This window comes from Poecilia latipinna, unplaced genomic scaffold (assembly GCF_001443285.1).
Source record: "Poecilia latipinna isolate Pla-1442-1.1 unplaced genomic scaffold, P_latipinna-1.0 Scaffold286, whole genome shotgun sequence".
In the NCBI taxonomy this organism is placed as follows: domain Eukaryota; kingdom Metazoa; phylum Chordata; class Actinopteri; order Cyprinodontiformes; family Poeciliidae; genus Poecilia; species Poecilia latipinna.
The window spans coordinates 85816-107454 of record NW_015112902.1 but is presented as its reverse complement, the minus strand read 5'-3'; the positions used below and the strand labels follow the sequence as shown (position 1 = coordinate 107454).

General features: G+C 37.3%; 1 protein-coding gene across 1 annotated transcript in view; it reads left to right on the top strand.

The window, feature by feature from the left end:
• Window positions 1-3787: 3787 nt before the first annotated feature.
• Window positions 3788-21639, top strand: part of LOC106948405 (catenin alpha-2-like) — an 88501-nt gene continuing 70649 nt past the window's right edge. The window contains exon 1 of the mRNA XM_015034044.1: window positions 3788-4013. The gene's annotated coding sequence lies outside the window, so the exon portion shown is untranslated. The remainder of the gene's footprint in view (window positions 4014-21639) is intronic.

Genomic DNA, 21639 nt, shown 5'->3' with positions numbered 1-21639 from the left:
AAAATAATATGAATCTTCAGCTGTTATACCAATGTGGCCCTATATTTTATATTTTTGTGCAATGTGTGAGGATATGGATTTTTGTATGTGCTTTTCTGTTAATTTAGTTTCTGTGTACTCTTGTCTTCTTCTTGCTTGTCTCCAGCTGCCTCTTGTTTCCCTGATTATTCCCCTGTGTGTATTTAACCCCACCTGTGCTACTTGCTCCCTGTCGGTCCTTGTCATTCCTGCCATGTGTCTTATGTCCTGTATTCCCAGTGCTACCAGTGTCTGCAGTTCCTTGCCTCATAGCTCACCTGTGCTGCCTGGTTCTCTGTTCGCCTTCGTGTTTATCATTAAAATCATCATTTCTCACAACAACCTGGGTCCACCGTGTCCTATCCTCACCACCTACTACTCCATTTCATGACACAATATGATGAAAAAGATATGAGCTGGTCTCTGACTCCATGCTGTCTATAGGCCCTAGTCTCAACCCTTCTTCATTTTCCACTTTGTTGTCTTCAGAGCCCCCTAACAGCAGTTCAACAAAATACTGTTCATGACACTAAACAAAGAGTCAAGGACAGTCATTACTGGGTAGCTCAGCTATTAAAGCCTACAGAAATAATCTGAACAAATACAAGGCTTCAAAACTGAAGAGGTTCTTTTTTTGCTTCCTGATAGCTGATGCTTTACTCTTTTCTTTCCTTGAGTTCTAATAAGATGAACATGCTCAGCAATCTTAGTATTTGCAGCGAGTTCTTTCTTTACTGAGACATTCAAATGTCCCTAGCGTCTCATGCTCATTTGACTTACCATCTCAAGGATGGATATTTGCCCCCAGATTTATTCTGTCTTTGCTTTTTTGTCACTTTTCAATGTTTCAGAATATCACTCAAATTCCAATAACAGACAGATATAAATTGAGTGAATATAAAATGTAGTTTTTTTACAGTTATACTTGCTAGACTTTGACGACATTTTTTATTCACTTTCAGAAGGACCTGATTTTACACCATTTGTTCGCTATGTGAATGCGCACAAGAAACTTGATCAAAGCACCGACATAAAAAATTAATTTACCTATTTTTCTCCCATGTAACTGGAAAAAATACAACCTAGTTTCTCCAGTGGTAGAGATTGGACCACAAGGAGCCTTAAAATATTTAACTAAAATTTACTGAAGGATATTAGAATTGTGTCAAAAAGAGTTACCAGATGTATTACAAAAACAGAAATTCAGAAAACGTAAGCTGTCGAGGATTTAAAAACCTCAACCATGAACAGATGACCAAAATGTTAAATCTAATAAAACTAATAACCTGAGTGGGACGAAAGTGATCAAAGTCTAGAAAACCAATATCAAAATTCCCCCCCAAGACTAAAACCCCCAGATAGAAAACATTTACATATAAGTACAGTTTTACTCAATCTTTTTTAATGGAGACGTGTTCATGTGAAACACGTTTGACAACAGATGCATGTCAAGTGATATTACACAGAGGCCTTTACGACAAAATCTCACTTTACCATTGTAGGTTGGATGTGAGCGGGAAACAAAAGTTTAATAAAAAAGACTTATGGGAACGAAAGAGGCTAGCTTTTTTTCCCTTTTTGCTCCGCCCAGTAATTTGCTTTTATCTACATCTACAATAACAAACACAGCAATTAGCCAGCCTAACCTCAGCCTGCAGGGGGAAGAAAGGAAAATCCTCTGTGGTCGCTGTTTCTTGGCTGTAGAGCATCCACACAGGTCGGTTCACATAACCTTAACTTGGAGTAGAGGAACAGTCTTCTCTTTCTTTCACTGCCAAGTGTGGTTATTGTTTGATGCTGCCATTTATTTTACATTGGCTTGGCACTCAGCATTTTGTCATGGGTGGGTTTGGGCATTTCTGCAAAAAGCAGACAGGGTGATTTTTTTTTTTTCCAACTGCCAGTGAAAACTGGCAAAAAGATTAACCATCAGCCAGTCCAGTTAAATTCTGAAGGAAGCTTTGGCCTCACATTGCAGTATCCATATATCTTCTGAAAAAGACAATTGCACAAAGGATGAAAGGGGTATTCATCTCTTTGGTTTAAGACACTGGTCTCCTATTATGCCTCTTGAAATCAGTCAATGACTCCGTAAAATAAGATTTAAGACATAATAAGTAAAAACCTACAGGACTGGAAAGGACAGAAGGAATTCCTTACTGGATTTTTTTTTCTGTGCAGTGTGACAGGCTACATATGGTTCATAAGCCCTTGAAGGTAAGTGAAACCGGAGAATCATACCTCTTATCCACAGAAGGCGTCTGCACATGTGTGTTCAACAGTGTGCGGTGTCTCTCATGATTCATCAACGTTATATTTAAGTGGAAAAGACAAGTCAGACAAAGTGCAACTAAAAATAGTTCAGGGACGTTCATTGACATTCAGCATGGCACAGCTCCAGACTTAATGGACACGTAGCAGCAAAAAATATGTCCACCGGGGCTTCATTTCAATTCTGCATTGGAAACAATAATGAAGTAGCACTTTGTATAATCGGGTAGCCACAAAGGCATGAGTGGAGACACAGTGAGACATTAAAGTTTCAATTTTCACAGGTTTTACATTTGCTAGTAAAGAAAGACATTCTGTTTACTTGCAAATACGACTGAAGGGAGACTGAAATTGTTTTGCTTTTATGTATACAAAGCTAAACAACAAGTATTGCATGGACAAAATGGCTTTGAGTGAGGGGTTAACTACCACTTGATTTAAAAAAAAGTCACTGAAAAAGTAGAGCCTGATTGAGTATGGATATGCAGGGAGATGAACACAGAAACAGAAGTCACAGTGCTTTGTATGCGTCTTGTTCTGATTATTTTCTGTTCTTCTTTATTTTGTGTCTTGAAACTAAAACAGGCCTTATCATATTAATGGGTCAGATTGTCCCCTGTTTGTTTATTTTTATATACTTTTGCGTCTACTCTTATGAATATGTGTATATAAAGCGCTGCACAATGACAAAGCTAAAACAGGAATCAAGACAGTTTTCCTGTCACGATTCAAGCTGACAGCAGCAGATGTTTGTTTCTCCTCTTCTGTGTTTGTTAGTCTCTGTTTTTGTCTGCATCTGTTTTTCTCTGGGAGCTTCCCCAGTGCACACGTTGCTTATCTCCTCACAACCAGACTGTTATGTATATTGAGTATGTTCTCTTGTCCTCACACCAAGGTATGTTGGATCCTTGCATTTGCCAGTGGTGGAAACCTAAGCCTAGTTTCTGATTCCACTTGTTCCTTCTTACACACAAAAATGCTGCGTTATCTCTATAACCCAAATGCTGCTGAAACTGAAATCTTTGCTCATTCGTCTTTGCAAAATAGCTCAAGGTTTGTCGGATTGGATGGAGAGCATCTGTGAACATCAGCTTTGCCATCCTGCCCCAGATTGTTAATTGGATTTAGGTCTGGACTCTGATTGGGTCACAGTAAGATGACTATGCTTTGATCTAAACCATTTCATTGTAGCTCTGGCTGTATGTTTAGAGTTGTTGTCCTGCTGGAAGGTGAAACTTTGGTCCACTACGGAGTTTCGAGAAAGAAAAAAAAAAGAAGAAAAAAAAATCTCTCCCGGTGTTGGATAGATATCTTTATTTTTCTTCAGATATCTTTATTTATTTAAAAAATAATCATTTTTTTTATATTTTTCAGCCACTTAATTTTTCTTGTTCATGACGTCACCGCAATTGCAGCGGACTTGCTAAAAATCAAAAATCAAGACTTCCGGTTAATCGGTTTTGTGAATCTGCCATTTCTTTCCTCGTAGCTTTTTTGTAGTCCAAGTTCAGCTATTCCCAAGTTGCAAGTAAACGAGTTAAAGTGTTCTAGCGCGTATTAACTCACAGGATTCCTTACAGACCCTCTGAACTTTCTAGGAAATATACCCTGGAGCACTTTGGAGCACTTCAGCAATGTCCGCAAGCGGGATTTAACGAAAGACTTCGTCTGATTGAGGCGTCAGTTCTGTTTCTCTACTGTGAAACAAGGGACACAGCAAAGCGGTAAGCTCCAGATAATGCTAGACTGGAATATTGCGTCCTGGCCATAGGATAGCATTGAGCCTCCTGCTTCTGTTAGCTCGGTGTGCTAGCTTTTAGCTGCCTCCTTGAAGATATAATTTGTACTGCTTGTTTTGGATATAATTATTTGGCTTTGTTGTTTCAGTGTTTGTCTTGGGACCCAAATGTATTCGGTGATGTTCTTGACTCTCCCGTTATCTACTTCCTTAATCATGTCGAGGCTTTGTTTACTGCATTCATATTGTGGTAGCATTAATATTTTAATACACATTTGATATGCATGGTCACTACAGTTAAACTACGCTCCGTATTGTAGGTAGTTGGTATGGATCCAGTATCGACACCATGTGATAACTGTAGGGCTATTGTCAAAACTACAAAAATGGCCGAACAGGGTTGAGAGGAACGGCGTGGGGTCTGGAGGGGGGCGTGGCGTGAAACGTCTCATTCAAATAAAAAAAAAATCCCGCTGATTTGTAGAGCTACAGTAACGAGAAACTGAGATCAAAGCATTGCAGTTTTGCTTTATATAGATCAGTGATTGAGTTATATATGAAAAGGAAGGATTTAAAAGCATGATGTACCCAAAAACAAAATTTTTGGCCAGATAGATTTATCTTTATTTAAATCTGGGTATGTATTTTATATGATGTACTCCTTTCTTGCTATAGAGCCAGAAAGGAGTATTTTAATGAAACGCATCAGTTCTTCCCGTTTATTGTTTGTTTGAATTCAGTTTATTCTCTAAACAGTAACAAAGACTGCTTTTGCATTTTATACATTTCTACATTAAAACATGTATAAATGGAGTGTATTTTTGTTTTTTCTTGGAAAAAACAAAAACAAGGTGTCAGTGTGGCTCGGATGTTGACATAGTTGCTTCTCGCAGAAAAACATAGAGCAAGGCTAAGAGGAGATTTGCAGGGAGGCAAATCATGACCTAGAGGCGAATAATTCTCTCTTTATCTTGTCGTGCCTTGTCTACATGACGCCAAGAATGTCACCAAGACACGAGGATTTACAGGAGATTTACTGCAAGTGTGAATAATTCATGAACCAGGGAGCATGGCTTTTATGTTCACATTTCCTGCTAGATCAGCTGATAACATCATGAAACAGACATATTGGGTCTTCTGAAATACCTCTGCTTTTCACTCAGAAGAGCAATTTGGAATAATGTTTCATTATTATTCATTGTAACCTTTAATGCTACACAGGGTATTTAAAGAAATGCAAAAATTAAATAATGAGAGTATTGCTGTCAGATTAAGGCTAAGTCCACACATAAGCATTTATCTGGGAAAATAATTACATTTTTATGCATTTTAGCTTGTCATAAACACGAAAACTCTGTTTTCTTATAAAAATATTTCAACCTATCTTTCTGTCCACGCAAATTAACCTCCTGCCGTCATGTTTAATTCATAACAGCAGGTCATGGTTGTTTTGAAGACTCTGTGCTACATTACCTATTTTGTTTTTGCATGTTTAAAACGGTGCTCATTGGCATATTTGTGTGGGTTTAAGTGGATGAAAACTTATGTGAAAGCGATACGGTGTGTAGATTGTATTTTTTTTTTAAAATATAATATGGCAGATATATTTGTTTTAATAAAGACCCTGCTATGCGTATATGGCCTTAAAGGAGCGGTACGCATTTTCCTGGCACATAGTGCTGTTTTATAGAACAATAAAGTAACTCTGTTACTTTCAGTTGTCATAAAAATGCTGTATATCAAACATAACTTAAAAGAAGTTTGATTTTGTAATGCGACACTTTGAAATTGGGCCTCTGTCTCTTTAAGACATAACCCAAAACACTGGTGGTTTTACCAAACATTGGCTCAGGAAGGCTTAACATAATTGACAGCCACATTTTTTCAGATTTTATTTTCCAAAGATGAAAACATTACTTTTACTTTCACTCCACAGTTATCACATGAAATATTAATGCAATTCAATGTGATTATTAGGTGAAAATGTGCCACAGTTCAAGATGTATGAATGTAAAGCAAAAGGTTAACAGGCTAGTGTGAGCCTAGCAAAACTGCAGATCATGAAGATGCTTGTGAAGATAAATAGTTTGAAATAATGCTGCTGATCTTTAAATTGTGCTATAAACATCCCTTCGTCTTGACATTAGTGAAGAGTTAATTTCCAAAAGAAGGTATATTGTTTTTCAAACAAACATTGCCTTAGCATTTTTTTTTGTGTCACTTTTCCATCCCTTGAACTTCGGTGCTGTTGTTCGCGTGACACTATATTAGACCATGAAGAAATTTTGTGGAGCTGCTGCTGCAGGTGAGGTTTAAATAAAATATGTGAACATATTGATTGATATTCTGTGAACCTCTCTCTGCTGCAACAGCCCTACATCCATAACAATGAAGACTGAAAAAAAAACATAAAAATCTGCCTCTTTTCTTAAACCATTCTCTGTTGCAATAAGTATTGTTCACCCACTGATTCTCTGCCTTCTTATACCATATTAACGTGATAAAACTAGCTTTTATCAAACTTATTTGAGTTATTATATTTTCTACATTACCTTTTTGTTTTAATATAAAAACACAATGTAAAAACAGCACGGGTCACAACACCCTTATGAGTGAGAAATTAAGTTTAAACTTCCACAGTCGGTATAAAAAAAAAAAAATCAACCATGTTTATAAATAGTTCTGTTGTCAGTCACTCTTTGTTGTTTATGAGCCCCCTTATGGCAGTTCTGGTACGTCATCCTTTGTCACCACCCCCGTATGCTAGCACATCATATGCTCATGCAGCCTTAGTAATGAGAACCACGTCCATTTTGTTATTTTCATGTTCTTCAATTAAGTTTCCCTGAAGCCAAGGGAGATTATTTGCTAGTTTTGTGGCATGCTGGTGTGAGCTTAAAGTCATATTTTGAATGTTTGGTGTCTTTTGTAATTGCAGGTGTACATTTTTCTTTTACTCACGTGTTTCATTGAATTGCCCACAGTGAAGAAAGCAGAATACAAATTGGGACACATTTCATAATAAGTATTTTTGTTTTAAACTAAGTTGAATGTTATGAGAGAGTTCAAAGAAACTGGAATAAAACATTTAATTTCAGGTGCTCTGAATATTATCATATAATTTAATCTGAAGGATCAAACAATATGAGAAAACTATACACAGAGTAATCAAAGCATCTACGTTTCCAAAAACTAATAATTTCCCAAAGGGTAATGTGATTCTTAAAATGTGGATTCCCCCAGTGGGAAACAGGAGAGTGAGATAAGCAGCTTGTTTCAGCTCTTAGTGTCCAGTCCAGCATCTGTGGTGATGCATAATTGGACGGGGAAAATAATTGTGAGTCCCCATAGAAGCTTTGCAATTGCATATTTCACAGAGACCTACAAACAAACTAAATGGAAACATTTAGCAACTTTTTTTCAAAGTTGCTAAAATAAGTTTTTGCTTTTTGTTATACTTAAAATGCAGGTTCAACTTTTACTGTGTAAAAGTTGAACATGCATTTGTACCGTATTTTCCGCACTATAAGGCGCACCTAAAAACCTTCAATTTCCTCAAAAGCCGACAGTGCGCCTTATAATCCAGTATCGCAATATCGCAACACCGTGAATGAAACAATGACTGGGGCAGCCTACTATAAAAAGTACTAGTGGACCAGGGGTGCAACTACATATTATTCAGGTGTATGCAAAAACATAAATCAGCCCCCCCACCCCCCTTTTCTACGCAAGGAGCATAGAAAACATACGGTCGCTCTACTCCCCCCGAGACGAAGACACGTGAGAGGTAAAACTCGCTACATTTACATTTACATGTGCGTGAGGTGAAGGAGCGTAAGGGCGCGGTGAAGTGTATGCGATAGCATCATCGGTGCGCCGCCCCCTCCAGACGGGGTTTTGATGCCCCCTCTGGTGCAGCGCCGGTATGCGTTGCATGTGCTGCATACCCACTTTTTGCGCCACTGCTCGGGACCACTTCTTTGTTATTACACATCCACATTTGTAGAGTACGGAATAAATCACGTCCCGTATAGGTGGCAACCTTAACTGTAGCGTCCATTCTGTGCGCCTTATAATGCGGCGCGCCTTATATATGAAAAAAGTTTTCAAATAGGCCATTCATTGAAGGCGCGCCTTATAGTGTGGAAAATACGGTACTTGCTGTACAACTTCTATTCAATGCTGCATGCATTGTTTCTACTCTCCCTTTTATTTTAGACATTCATTATTGACCATCAGAAGAACAAAAGAAGTTTATAAAAGCATTCATTCTTCTTACAATTTTGTCTTTCTTCAGGTCCGTGTTAAAGACGAGCACTCACAGGATGATGCTACCACGAGCCATAGCAACATTATCTGCACCTCATCTTGAATGGCAGTCAGGATGGTGTGCACTGTTAGCTTTCCTCCTCACTTACCATTTTTGCTTCATCTGGCCTGAGCATCTTCTTCCAGATGTCTGCTGTGTCCCCTACATGGTTCACTGAAAACTTTAAATGTGACTTTTTAATGGTGATATTCTAATAATGACTTTATTCTTAGCAATCTTGTATAAATAACAGACTTTTAATAGTTGTCCTGTCAACAGATTCTCCCACACGATTTGTGGCTCACTGCAGCTCCTCCAGAGGTACCAAGGGTCTCTTGGCTGCTTCTTTTAATAAAGAAGCTACCGATTCATCAGTGTCGATGAATTGGCAGGTTGCCAATTGTGCCACACTATTTTAGATGACGGTTGAACAGCGCTTATGAGACACATTCAGGGCTTCAGATATTTTCAAAGCATAAATCTTTAACCTTCTCTATAATTTTAGACATGGTCTATTTTCATTTGGTCTCCATGCCTTTTGTTCACTAATGTTCTCGAACAGCTGGATTTATGCAGAAGTTGGCTGCACTCAGTTTCATTTTGGGGTATCAGAGAGAAGGAGTTGTATCCGTATAGCAGGATTTGTAGTAGAGTTTAAGTTGTTGTCAAGGCAGAAAAAAAAAAAATCTCACTGCAAAGAGGTGCCATCTTATAACACACTGAAGTAAATGTACTTGCATTTGTTCTAAAAAGAGATTCTGTTTCAGAAGGGGATAATATGAGACTTGATTCTTTGTTTGGTAGCAAAAGTTTAATTATTTATGTAAATATATTTCATACACTGTAGATATACTCAACTCTGTAAATATGTGAAGTAACCGTACCAGAGTAATGGGCAATGACTACCTACAAACAATGCTTTTCTGTAAAACATGTTAGTATACAAAAATGTTTTCATAAGAAAAAAATACTGGAGGGGAAAAAAAAACAAAGGAAAGCAACACTGATCTGAACAAAGAGGTGATATTAGCACTGGGACTGTCCCACTCTAAACAGCCAAGTGGGGATGGATCTCTTGGCTGCTGCCTGCTTTAGCTGTGGGAAAATTCCTCAAATGTCATTAGGGGAAGCTCGCTTCATCCGGTCATACACAGAAAGTGTAAGGAAGCAAGAGTAGGATCCCCACAGCTTTCGCCTCTGAGCAGGGGGTTAAGGAAAGTGTTACTGACCAGATCCCATGTTTATTTATCTGTTTATTTGAATTGGCTTTAAAAGAAAAATGCCAGAAAATGCACCACAAACACTTCTTGAATGTGCGTTTTTCATGCATCATGATATGATATGGTTTTAAGAGCACAGTAAAACTAATATTTTAAGAAATTTTCCTGTATTTTAATTTCCAGTTTGATATGGTTGGGGTCAGTGTAGTTTAATATGTATACTCTTTCTGTCAAGAGTAAATCGCACTGTCACAAATATTGTATAAAAGTACATATGTTATTTTAATTTCAAAATGGCTTGGAATAATAAATTTCCCTAATTTTATTAAGATAATGTTTTTACTTAAATACACCATTAGCATCATATATTTTTGCTTTTGTTCAGAAGACATGAACAACAAAAGTAGGAGGGAAACGTAGGAGTGTGAAAAAAAAATGCTAAGAAAATTTAATACATTGTTGCTTTTACTGTACCTAAAAACAAAGCTATTTACCTCAGGTTATTTATATTTTGCGTAACATTTTAATTCTTATCGCTGGACGTATTGCTAATGCTCTTCACTAGCCCAGCCAGAGTCCTGGCTTGAATCTACCATATTAGAGAAACTGGAACTGGAACTACCAATTAGGGTGATGAGAAGGAGACCTTCCGATCTGGAAGACTTGAATCTCATCACCAAGATAAATCAGCAAAATACCAATAAGAACATCTTAAAAAGCTTGTCCTTAATTATAGGAAGGGTTTGACTGCTTTAATGATAATACATATATTTTGATTGCTGCTATCTTCTGAGATATGTTTATTTCCTATCAAAACCAAACCGGTTGACTGATCTGACAGTGGTTTGAAAAATGTATCTGCTTAAATGTATGGAATGTAAAGTTTTTAATACAACTCCTGCTTTATGTCCACTTTTAGAATTTGTACTGTTAACAAGCTATTTTGGACATTGAATCTACTATCTTCATTTGCTTTTTGAAGACAAGTTGTATTTTCTTTTGCTGTAGACAAAAACTCTATTCTGGACTTAAATCAAAATTTGAGGTTATTTTGGTTTTTATCTTCCTGTGTCACTTGTTGGGTCAAACACAAACAAAAAAAAATATTGTTCTTTACAAGTAATACATGTTAAGATGTCTTTAATTAATTATAATTTTGGTGTTGGGAGCTACAAGTACCCTTTCAAATTCCATTACAGATTTTGAACAGAGTTTGTGTTAGGATTCCAGGATTTTTTCTGAAACCAAGCCTTGGTGAACTTAAAGCAGTCATTGTCCCGTTGGAAAATTCAGCGTCAGCTTCTCCACACGTGGTCTGACATTTTCTCTGATATGATTTTCTGATGGTTTATGCAGAGCAAGAAGAAACGAAGCAAACCCAGAGAATAACAGAGAAGGTTTTCTCTTCAGCGTTAGCTTCATTCTTTCTCCTAGGGATATAATCCCACCCCTTCAAAGAACTTCTCTTTACTGCATTTAAAAATTCTCTGTGGGATTTTGGTCTTTGAACCGTAACTACTAGCTATACATAATCCTAAAGCTATGGACAGAATTTTATTTAATTTTTTTTAACAGAAATTCTTTGAGCAAGGAACATTATTTCCTTTCTCATAATTATAATTGAGTGAACAGTTATTTTCTGTTCAAAACTGGGAACTAAAGCTTAATTTGCTGTATAAAGTAATGACTGTAATAAGGCTCCAAGTCTGTGAAATGATAAGGTGATAATCAAATGTCCAGCACAAATCCAACATAAATAGCGCAGGTTTAGTTAGCTGCTTGCCATCTGTTTTTACATCAGCCGTGGTGCTGTTATTGGACCACCCAAGCAGTTTTTGTTCTCAAATACTTTTTTTGCTCAAGCATCTTTTTTTTTTTCTGCAAAAGCTGCCTATTACAAACTAATGATCTTAATGCTGTAGTAATGAATTTTCCTCATGCCGGACTCACATGAGTAATTTGCACCTCACTCATTTCAATAAAAAAAAAAAAGGCTACAAGAAGCATTTTCTCTGTTTTTGAAGGTGAATCGCACCTCATTTGGCTGCCTTTCGGTTGTGTCTGATTGAACTTGTGACCCACAGCAAGAGGAAAGCTGCCATGAACTGGATTAAAATCTTGGTTTTTGAAGGAACAGTGATAATTGTTGCCATTAAAGCTTGTTTATCTTCAGTGACTGTGTAATTGCAGCATGAGCAGCAGAACCACAGAAAGCCTTGTGTGCACAGGGAAAGAAAATGTTTCAGTATATTGATTTCATTTGGAAAATGTGTATATTGGCAGATTTGTTGTGTACTGCTTTTCAGCAAAATTCAAAGGTTCAGATTTGGTTTTCATCAGCGTACAAATGTTTTCCCTATTAAAATTTATCTCACTGTAGTCTTGGCATTAAAAGAATGCTATTAGGCTAAACAAGGTTTACAGGACGGGAAAGAGAGGCAAGAGAGGTCGCCAAACATTCGTTAGCTTGAAAAAACAGATTTAAAACTGAAGGAAAACATGACAGAAATATTTCAATAAAACTCGTATCATATCATATCCCTTTTTCAATTACATTTTGTTTATATATAGAACATCAATCCACAATAGTGTCTCAATTTACTTAAGAAAATCTAAATTATATCCAGCTTTATGTGGTTTATTCAGTATAATCCAATACCTTTAAGGCCAATTACTTAAATTATAAATTAATTCTAGTAATAAAACAATGCAGTCAAGTTAAATTATTATGCCAGTTGGTAAAATGCTTTATATATATATATATATATATATATATATATATATAAACAAGCCAACTGCAAACATTCCTCCTGAACAAGTGTCTGGCAAAAGTGGATAGTTAATTGAATGGTGTCATCATCTCACTAAACCTTACTGAGCATGTATGTGGTGAAAGTGGTAAGAACCAGAACCTGTCTCTATATGCTGTGACCGACTATGACTTAGGAGTAAGCACACAAAAGACAGCGCATCTGGAATGTATTGATGACTTTTTCCAAATGTTGTCGTGTGCGACGCAAATCCTTTGTGTCAGAAAGCTAAATCGGCGCATGACTCCTTCAGCTTTACTGTGAGGCTCTTGGCATCCTCCTTAAACTTGCAGTATGACATTTTTAATAAAGAATCTGTTTGACCTGTCACCATGTTGTGACCGTTTATCATGAGAGAGAATCTGTGAAAAGATCGATCTCCTCCACGGTCTCCCTGGGCTTCTATCGCCGACTCCAGAAATGCACCGCTCCCAATCAAAAACAACCAATCAGACGAATCTAAAGAACTCACGGGACAGATTACCTTTACACGTATCAGCAAACATGCAAATTAACGAGATGCATATGTGCGGTTTTTATTTTTATCCATATAATTACATGTATGTGTAAGCAGTTGAGTACAGGAAGCATGAAACTTCTGGGATGTTTTTGATTTTTGCTTTGCTTTTGCTCTTTGTCATAATATTACCAGGAGCATAGGCAACTGGCAGTGACTGATGAAGAACAAATGTTGGTTATTTCATTCCACTCTGAAATGCCAAAATTAAAATCCTCATCCCAAATAAGGTTACTCCACTGAGTAACTTGAAAACCCCCAACCACAGAATTTGCTTGGGTAGAGGTTTTCAGGACAGACACCAACGTCGTTAATTATCATGACATTTCATACATCTGCATCTTGTGATTTCAGTCCTACACAAATGTTTGGATAAGGCTCATGAAGGAGCTTTCAATGCTGAAATTAGTTAATGAGTTAATGATCCAGAAAATATTATGACTGGAGGCATGTATGCTGAAATGATATAGGAGTTAACAGAACAAACCATTAGGCCATATCTGATTGCAGCACATTACCTAGGCAACCAAGTGCTTTTTGGTCTGCTTCAGCCGAGGCCCTCTGGACTACAGAGCACAAACACACAGCACTTGACTTGGACAACCTTGAGAGGTTTCAGATGGCTATAATTTGCCTTAAAATGGGAAAAGTAGCAAAATATGGCAAGCCATGAGCCAGATTACATAAGAGAGACGGTAAGCAGTATTTTGACAGCAAATGCTTTGCTCATGTTTTGTTTTGTATTTTTTTATTTTTTTTGTTTTTTTGTAATTGACATTCCTGTATTCCATCTACTTGAGGAAAAGCAGTCCTGAGAATATACAGAACAGCTTTACATGGAGTGCTGAGGAAAACACTGAAGTACACAAAGATGGAAGATTTAGATTCTTATTTTAGGTATGTTCCCATAGCTTTTATCTTAAGTGAATAAAGTGTGTGTATATATATATATATATATACTGTATATAATTGTCATTATCTTATTTCTGCAAAATTTGACTCCATGTAGCATGGATTCTGTTGCAGTGATGCATAATGTACAGTCTGCATGACATGAATGTATCTATGAATCACGGTAATGCAGTCAAATTTTTCAGCATGTTAGAAAAAAAGTCTGTGCCATAATGGCTGAACTGGAAATCAGAAATGTATGCCAATGTGCTAAATGCATAATTAAGTATTATGTTAATTTGGTGTGGCATCATGTATTTCAGCACTATTTATTTTTGAAGTCTGACCTTTAAGTTGTTTTTAGGGCTTTGCTTCAAATAAACAGGCGTAAAAATCAGCCTTATTCTAATAATACTATGAAGAATGAGTTCTAGTTCTGCATTACAGTCACCTTAATTGTCCATCACAAAGTCGAGAGAAGCGCACTGAAAAATATTGAACTATTGTTCATTTCCTAAATCATAAATCATCAAATGACGAGTACTAAATATTATCCATTTTCTTCCGTTTATTGTTTTTCTATAAGACCATTTTTCTTTTCTCTTTTTTTATGATGATGACTATCGGTGCCTGTGACTGTTCTGCAGGATTCGGAACAACTCAAGTTCACGGTCCTCATTCAAAAAAATGCAATAACTGAAATTGCACTCTTCTTTATTATCTGCAAGCCCCTTGGGACACAGACTGTGACATGCACCTGACAGTTTATAAGTTGGTGGGCAAGCAGATTATCATAAAATAGAAGCTATAGGTTGAAGCAAGTCTGTTCAGTGTGGACTGTTTGAAACTCGTGGGTTTTGTTAAACATCCAGCAAATAAGTTTATTTGAAGTCTTAGACCATTGTAGTTATCTTAAGTATCTTCTCCTCAACTTATTCTCCTTTATTTAACAATGTTCAGCTTTTAAAGAACCCCTTAATTCAGCCACTTTATTTTCCTTTTTTATGTTTGTGAAAGTGGTGATACGTGTTTTTACTTTAAAACTATTCATCAGCGCCATTGGTAACCAAACCTATGAGTAAGATGTTACTCAAACTATATGTGTTGAAGTACTTGTTAAGTTCCTATAAACAAAGAAAGTCCGTCGTGGATCCTTCTCTAAAAGCAGAAAGAGAGGAAGAATGTTGATGGAAAACTACATACGTCAAGGGTTTTAGTGTTTTACATCATATAAGTACATCCAATGAGTTATTCATTAAGGAGTGCAAGTTCCATATTTTGCATCTGCTTTGCATTTGATGTCTGCTACATTTCAGTAATGCATCAAAAAAGTAGGTTGTATTAAATACATGCTTGGGCATCAAGTCCAGCAGATGAGAGCAAGCTGCATATAGTGCCTGACGAGGCACTCCTTCAAATTTTAAGACCAACATCTGACCTGAGGGGTCACAGCAGAATGTCACTTCTTTATTAAAGAGTGATTCTACACAATGGGAAGGTGCAGCCTTTTATGTAATTATGCTCCTGATGAAAAGCTTTGAGTTAAAATAAACTTTATAAATGATGTAATTATCACATGCAGTCCATTCAATTATCTTCTTTATGAAGAGTGAAGAAAATATTCTTCAGTCTGTGATATCCTTATCTGTTTTTTTAATAAAGCATGTAGCACAGAAGGAATGTTTTTATTATTATTATTATTATTATTTCTACTACTAGCTTTTGTCTAATAGTATTTTTTTAGCACAATCTGTGTGATGAAAATAATTCCGGTCTTTGAAATTCAGCAGCTACAACCAGCTTGCACATCAGTAACTGCTAAACATGAACAAAAACAAGTAAAAAGCAGCATCTTCGACACTTGCAAATATTCATGCGAGTATCTGGCTCCGATTTCTGCTTCGAACCCTATAGCGCTCCAATTTGAGTGTTTTATACAGTGAGTAAATCTTCCTGATATTTTTATTTGTTTCTCAAACCATGGAAATAAAACTGTTCTTGTCCTAATTATGCCTGTTGACACTAATACATTAATTTTAGCTAATTTTAAACATCTGGATAATATCTACTTGGATCATTCCAAAACATGTTTTTTTTTTTTCTAGGCTTTGATGAGTGACTTTGTTCCCCATGCATGAAATCAAATCAGTGATAACTGGCACTGAAGGCTGTGTTTTCAGCACTTGCACCTGGCTATAAATAAGCACCGATCATTTTCCAAACACTGAAATCAGATAGAAATATGTGCTTCTAATATTATTAATGAAACACCAGTAACTCTAGAGGTGCACAGTGTGCAAGCTTGTTTTGCTTTATCCAGAAATGGATTATAACTTTAATTTGGGACCATGTTTCCTCAAGGTCATTGTGTTCATGTTCATTTTTCCTATAATATCAGCAATGTGCAGTCATATACTTAATATCATCCAACTTCTTTTCCAAATCCATCCAGCCAGCTGGTATCTCTCAGTATTTCCAGTGAGAATGATCTCTGCAATTTAATTCTACACATTTCTTTTTTTCATTTTGTATGTCTGTAAACTCAGACTTTTTTTTTTTTTTTAGTTAAAGCCACGGTGCATCAAGGTTTTGCAATCATTACTACCATTTTTCCGATCACAGTTTGAGGTCTGTTCGTGCGCCGTCCAGCATTTCAATCAGTTCTCTGCGGTGTTCGTTCGCTACAGGAGCTATTTTGATTTCTACAGGCTGCATAGCCAGACAATGGCAGGTAGAGAGTGGCATTTTAACAGACCTGAGTTATGTAAGGCCGAGTGCGACCTGGCTCTAAAAGCAGGGCCATGCGTCATTGTACATGTCAGACTGGGGGTCGACGCTCGGAGTGTCTAAGCCTGGTGATGGAGTCTGGATGGCATCATGATGGAGGTGGATGAAAGGAAGCTGAGCCAGTCTTGAGGGGAAAAAGGTGAAGGCTGTGAATGGCAGGTAATGACACCAGCTGTGTGTCTTTTCCTCTGAGGGACTGATTCTTTAACACGTACAGCCTGATCCACTTCGATTTAAACAGCAGAAGTTTTTGAGTATTAAGCGGGTATGATGTTCTCACAGATTATCAACCTGGGTCGTAAGATAAGGTCAAGAGAGAGTTTTAGCAGCTAACTGGACTACACAGCGTTGCTTGTATCCCCTGTCTGCTGCGAAAACTGCAAAATCTAGAAATTTTGGATCGTTTTAAAGGAATATGTACAATCCATAAAATATATAGAGATTACCATTTCAGTTGAAGTTGCTAACTGCACAAGATGCCAGTTTCAAATTCAAATAAAAACAGTAAAGACAAAGGCCACTCTGGTGTCATAAACCGTTCACGAGTCTGATTGCGACTGCGTCATTTTATAACGTAAACGTCCAATTGATTACTTATAATTGTTGACTGTTTTTGATGTAAAGCACTTTGAACTGCCTTGAAATGTTGAAATGCGCTCTACAAATAAACTTGATTTGACAATTGTCTCTTTGTTACAGAGGAGAAGTAGAGAAACAGCAGCACGAGCTCATGACATCCAGCTGGTCGTGCTGGCTATTGATACTTCCTAAAGTATTAATCGCTCTTGCGTCTTATCAGATAACCACAAACCTAAATATATGTACTCATATTTTTCTATCCTGACTTAAAGTACGATAAAATACCACTGATTCGATTATTGCAGAATGCAAGGTGAAAATATGCATGTCGAATAAAAATCCAAGTGTTGTGGTGTATTTTGATTCCTCTGAATAAATTCCAGTGCATCCAGCTCTTATCAAGTCCACCTGTATTTATTTATGTCTCATTGGAAATTCATCTGCCGTGCGAAGTCCTCGGAGGTTTGTTAGAGGACACTAACTAACTGCACCAGGAAGGCCGAGGAAGACATTAAACAGGTCAGGGAGAAAGTTGCGGCGAAGTAGGGTTGGGTCCTAAACCAACATCGCAGGCATAGAATATCTTATTAAGCACTGTCCCATCCATCCTCTGAAAATGTACAAAATATGACACAACTGTAAGCTTACTAAAACGTGGCCATCCATCGAGCAAGACGTGGATTAATTATGGATTCTGCCAAGATGCCCATGATTACTCTGCAGAAGCTTTAGATGTCAACAGCTCCATTTGAAGTATCTGATGTCAGGGCAACTATTAGTTATGCTCTCCACAAGTCTGGCTTTTTTCGGGTTGATACGCTTCCAGTAGAAGAAAACCCGTTCTTCACCAATGGAAGTGCCATTCATTGTTTTTTTTACAAGCTGGCAGAAATAGTGAATATGTAGGGAAAAAAATGCATAGCAAAGAAGGAAATTATATTTGAATGACTAGTGTGGTGTAAAATTAACAATGGACGCCACAGGGAAGCAAAGTGGTGCCAGCATCATGCTATGAATGCTTGTCATTTACCTGGACTGGGAAACTAGTCGGGAAGATGAATGCATCTAAGAACAGGGTTTCCTTCGTCTGAAAGAAAATCTTTAAGAGGCTGCAAAAGCCTTGAGGCAGGTGCAGAGGTTCAGCTTCAGCCACAACAGCGACCTCAAACATGCAGCCAGAGCTATGAAGTGAAATGGCTTGGATTAAAACATTGTCATGTGTTGGATGAAGCCATGAAAGCTGGTAGACGCGTACCCCAATTGGCAAAAACAAACAAAAAAAAGCATCTACAAAGTATTGACTTTTTTTCCTCCTTTTTTTTTTTTTTTCCAAAAGCCAAATATAATTTTCCTTCCCTCTCATAATTATGAGCTGTTTTTGTTGGTGAAGTTTGAGATGAAGGGAAGAAACTAAAGGATACTTTAGATCTGGAAAACTTAAGATTTAAATTTTTAACCGACATGTCACTCATTTTCTCTTTTTTTTTTTTTTTTTTCCTGTTTATGTCCTAGATTCAGTGATGTGCTTGGGACTACTGTCCCATTGCATTAACACATCTTTGCAAAGCGTTGGCTTGCAGGAAAAACAGCCTTACATTTGACTTATGCGTACTTTGATATTTTTCTTATATTATTTTACAGCACATTTAATTATGGTAAACTATATGACTAGAGTGTGCTCTGGTCTCAGACAAAAAAAAAAAAACAAAACTCCAGTGGCCTAAAGCGTCACCTACCCATCACTGTCGCTGATTGTCAGTATGTTCGCTCCATTTGTTTTTGCAGGTATGAAGTCTTAAAAAATTAAATTAAAGCCACACGCCTCAAGATGGAATTGTAGTGCTGCAGTCTCGATCACAGAGTATTTGAAAGCTTTCTAACACTCGTAGATTTTATCCTCACTACTGAAGAGGACGTGGTTGGAAATCTCAGTTGCATCCCTCAAGCAACATTTGCAAGCCCTGCCTTCACAGTTGGGAATATATTTCTGAGATTTAGATACAAGCTTCGAGTGTATTAGAAATCCTTTTGGGGATAAAATGTGTATTGAGAAAGTCAGTTCTAAGGCTTCACCAAGACAGGTGGACGGCCTTGTGGATATTGCATCAGATGGGACACTGAAAGCAACTTTCAGGGAGAAAGTTTTAACAGACTTTTGGCTCCACATTCAGCCTACGCATCCAGAGCCAGCTGACTCTGCTCTGAAATGTGTGATTTAGTTTCCAACTATCACTATCTACAATTGAAAATGATTGTTTACCTAAAAATACAGCTGCACAACCAGATCGGTATGGAGTGACACTGAAACTTTGGAGCCAAATATGTATGCCCTCATACCTAAAAAAAAACCAACAAAAAAAAAAACAACCAGCACCACTCTTTAGGATGAAAAACGAAAAAAAAAATTAAGAGACATATTTTTGGGTTGTTTATATTAAGATGTTCTGTTATTGAGGCTCAATCTTGAGTTGGATGGTCCGCGGATGCTTGATGACTGGGTCAAGTGGTCCTCAGGCTGGAAAAGTTTCAGAGACACTGATTTCAACCAAAATGTTTTGTTTAGTAATGCGGTTGAGGCGTTAACTAACTCTTTGATACCCTTAATATCTGACAATGGGCACTTGAACCTATTTTGTTACTGGTTGAAAACCTAAACCAATATGTTGTGTCACCTGGTGTTTAATCGGGACTTAATTAAGTTTTATGCTTTGAAATGAATTAATCACGACAGAGCTGACAATGATGCTTGCGATCTTAACATCGGCTCACTCAGTTGATGCATAATGATTAATAATAGTTGTTGAAGAACAAAGAAACTCTCCAAAATCAGCTATCCTTAAAGAAGACGTATGTGTGTGTGTATTGTCTCTGTACTATAAAGCTTTTCCTGCTTATTGCATGCACTTAGAGCGGACACATTCAACTTTTCTCTCGAGTACAATTACTTACTCTTGCACTTCACTTTTTTTTAGAGTAATGTAAGTGCATTGCTCTTGTTTCATGAAATGTGTGAACTTGTGTTGTTTCCATGATGGGTATGTATTGGAAGCTGCCAGGGCTGCTGCTTAGAGGTATAGTTTTAACGATAAAGCCTCCGACTCCATTAGCAGTTTGATAGAAGATCCCCCTTGTGCATAATGGTAATCAGTCATTTACAGTAAAACCCACATAAAATCAAACATTGGCAACTTTCTTGTGTTTGGAGGTGCTAGCAGACCAACAATAAGTTGGCACGCCAATCTCCAGAGAGAAGAGAAGAGGTTAGGAGAGGCAGCTTTGAATGCTAAAGTGAAAAAGCAAATTAAACCTCTAATAAAGCAGACTCAAAGGCACAAATTCAAAGAGGACGTGACAACAGGAAACGTGAATTACAGACACCAGCTAGACTTATTTTAGCATTTCAAACAGTTTGAAAAATATCCTCTTTAACAAATTTTAAAGGGGAAATATAAAGTTTGCGAGCTTTTAACTTGGATCAATGACATTGTCTGTACGTGTAACACTAAGCGTCGCTCTGCACTTTTACAAAATGCATTTCTAATGCTAACCTTCTAGTATTAAGAAGAAAGAGATTAGTATCTTGCTTCGATACAGGGATAATTTTTGCTCCTTATGTAAGTTCGTTTTTTAACCCTCGTCTGACCTTAAGCATTCCGATTATCTCATTATTTAAGGCAAATGTTTCTGGCTGCTTGCTTTGGCTGGTGTTTAATTTCACCTCATTTCTCCTACCTATCTTTCTACGTGAACATCAGAAAAGAAGTGGAACCTCAGATAAAAAAAATCCCATTAAGCTGAAATGTGCTGGTGCACAGTCAAGCAGGGGTTGAGAGTGGAGCGCGAGGAAAGGGGATGTTTTTGAGAGCGATGACTCATACCAAATGATTACATGCTGTTGCTATGTGATGATGGAAAGCATGGAAGTTTGCATGCATGTGCATTAAGTGGCTGGAGGAGCTTTCTGATCCGCGTGCGCCTTGCACTAACTTGCAACACAGAGTGTCCATAGATCATCTCTTCCACTCATCTCCAAAGGCCATTTCACGTTCATAATTCATCATCGTTATGTCCTTTATCAGAAATGATCCATGCCACCATGGTTGGAACTTATTTTCTTCTATGCCTGGTGTCTGGATTTCTATTTTTAGTTTCATATTTGTAATCTTTGACCATATTAGGAGCACTGTATTCAAAGCAACAGGAGTGTAACGGTGCAAACATGATTACCTTTAAATTATTTTAATGCATTCGTACCACAAACGCTGCACATTTTATGCAAGAGCAAAACATAAAGAGAAAATGGTCATCAATCTTCAGCAACTGAGCCAAAAAAACTGTGTGTCTAACCATCTTGTCTGGAACGGAGACGTTGCTTTCTTACTAGTGTTTTTGGGGTTGTTCAAAAGCATTTTCTCTTTGGCATAAAGCAAAATGACCTGCTCAAGTATTTTTATGTGCTTAAACTGACAGAAAATCCCTAGGATGTGACAAATAGACTC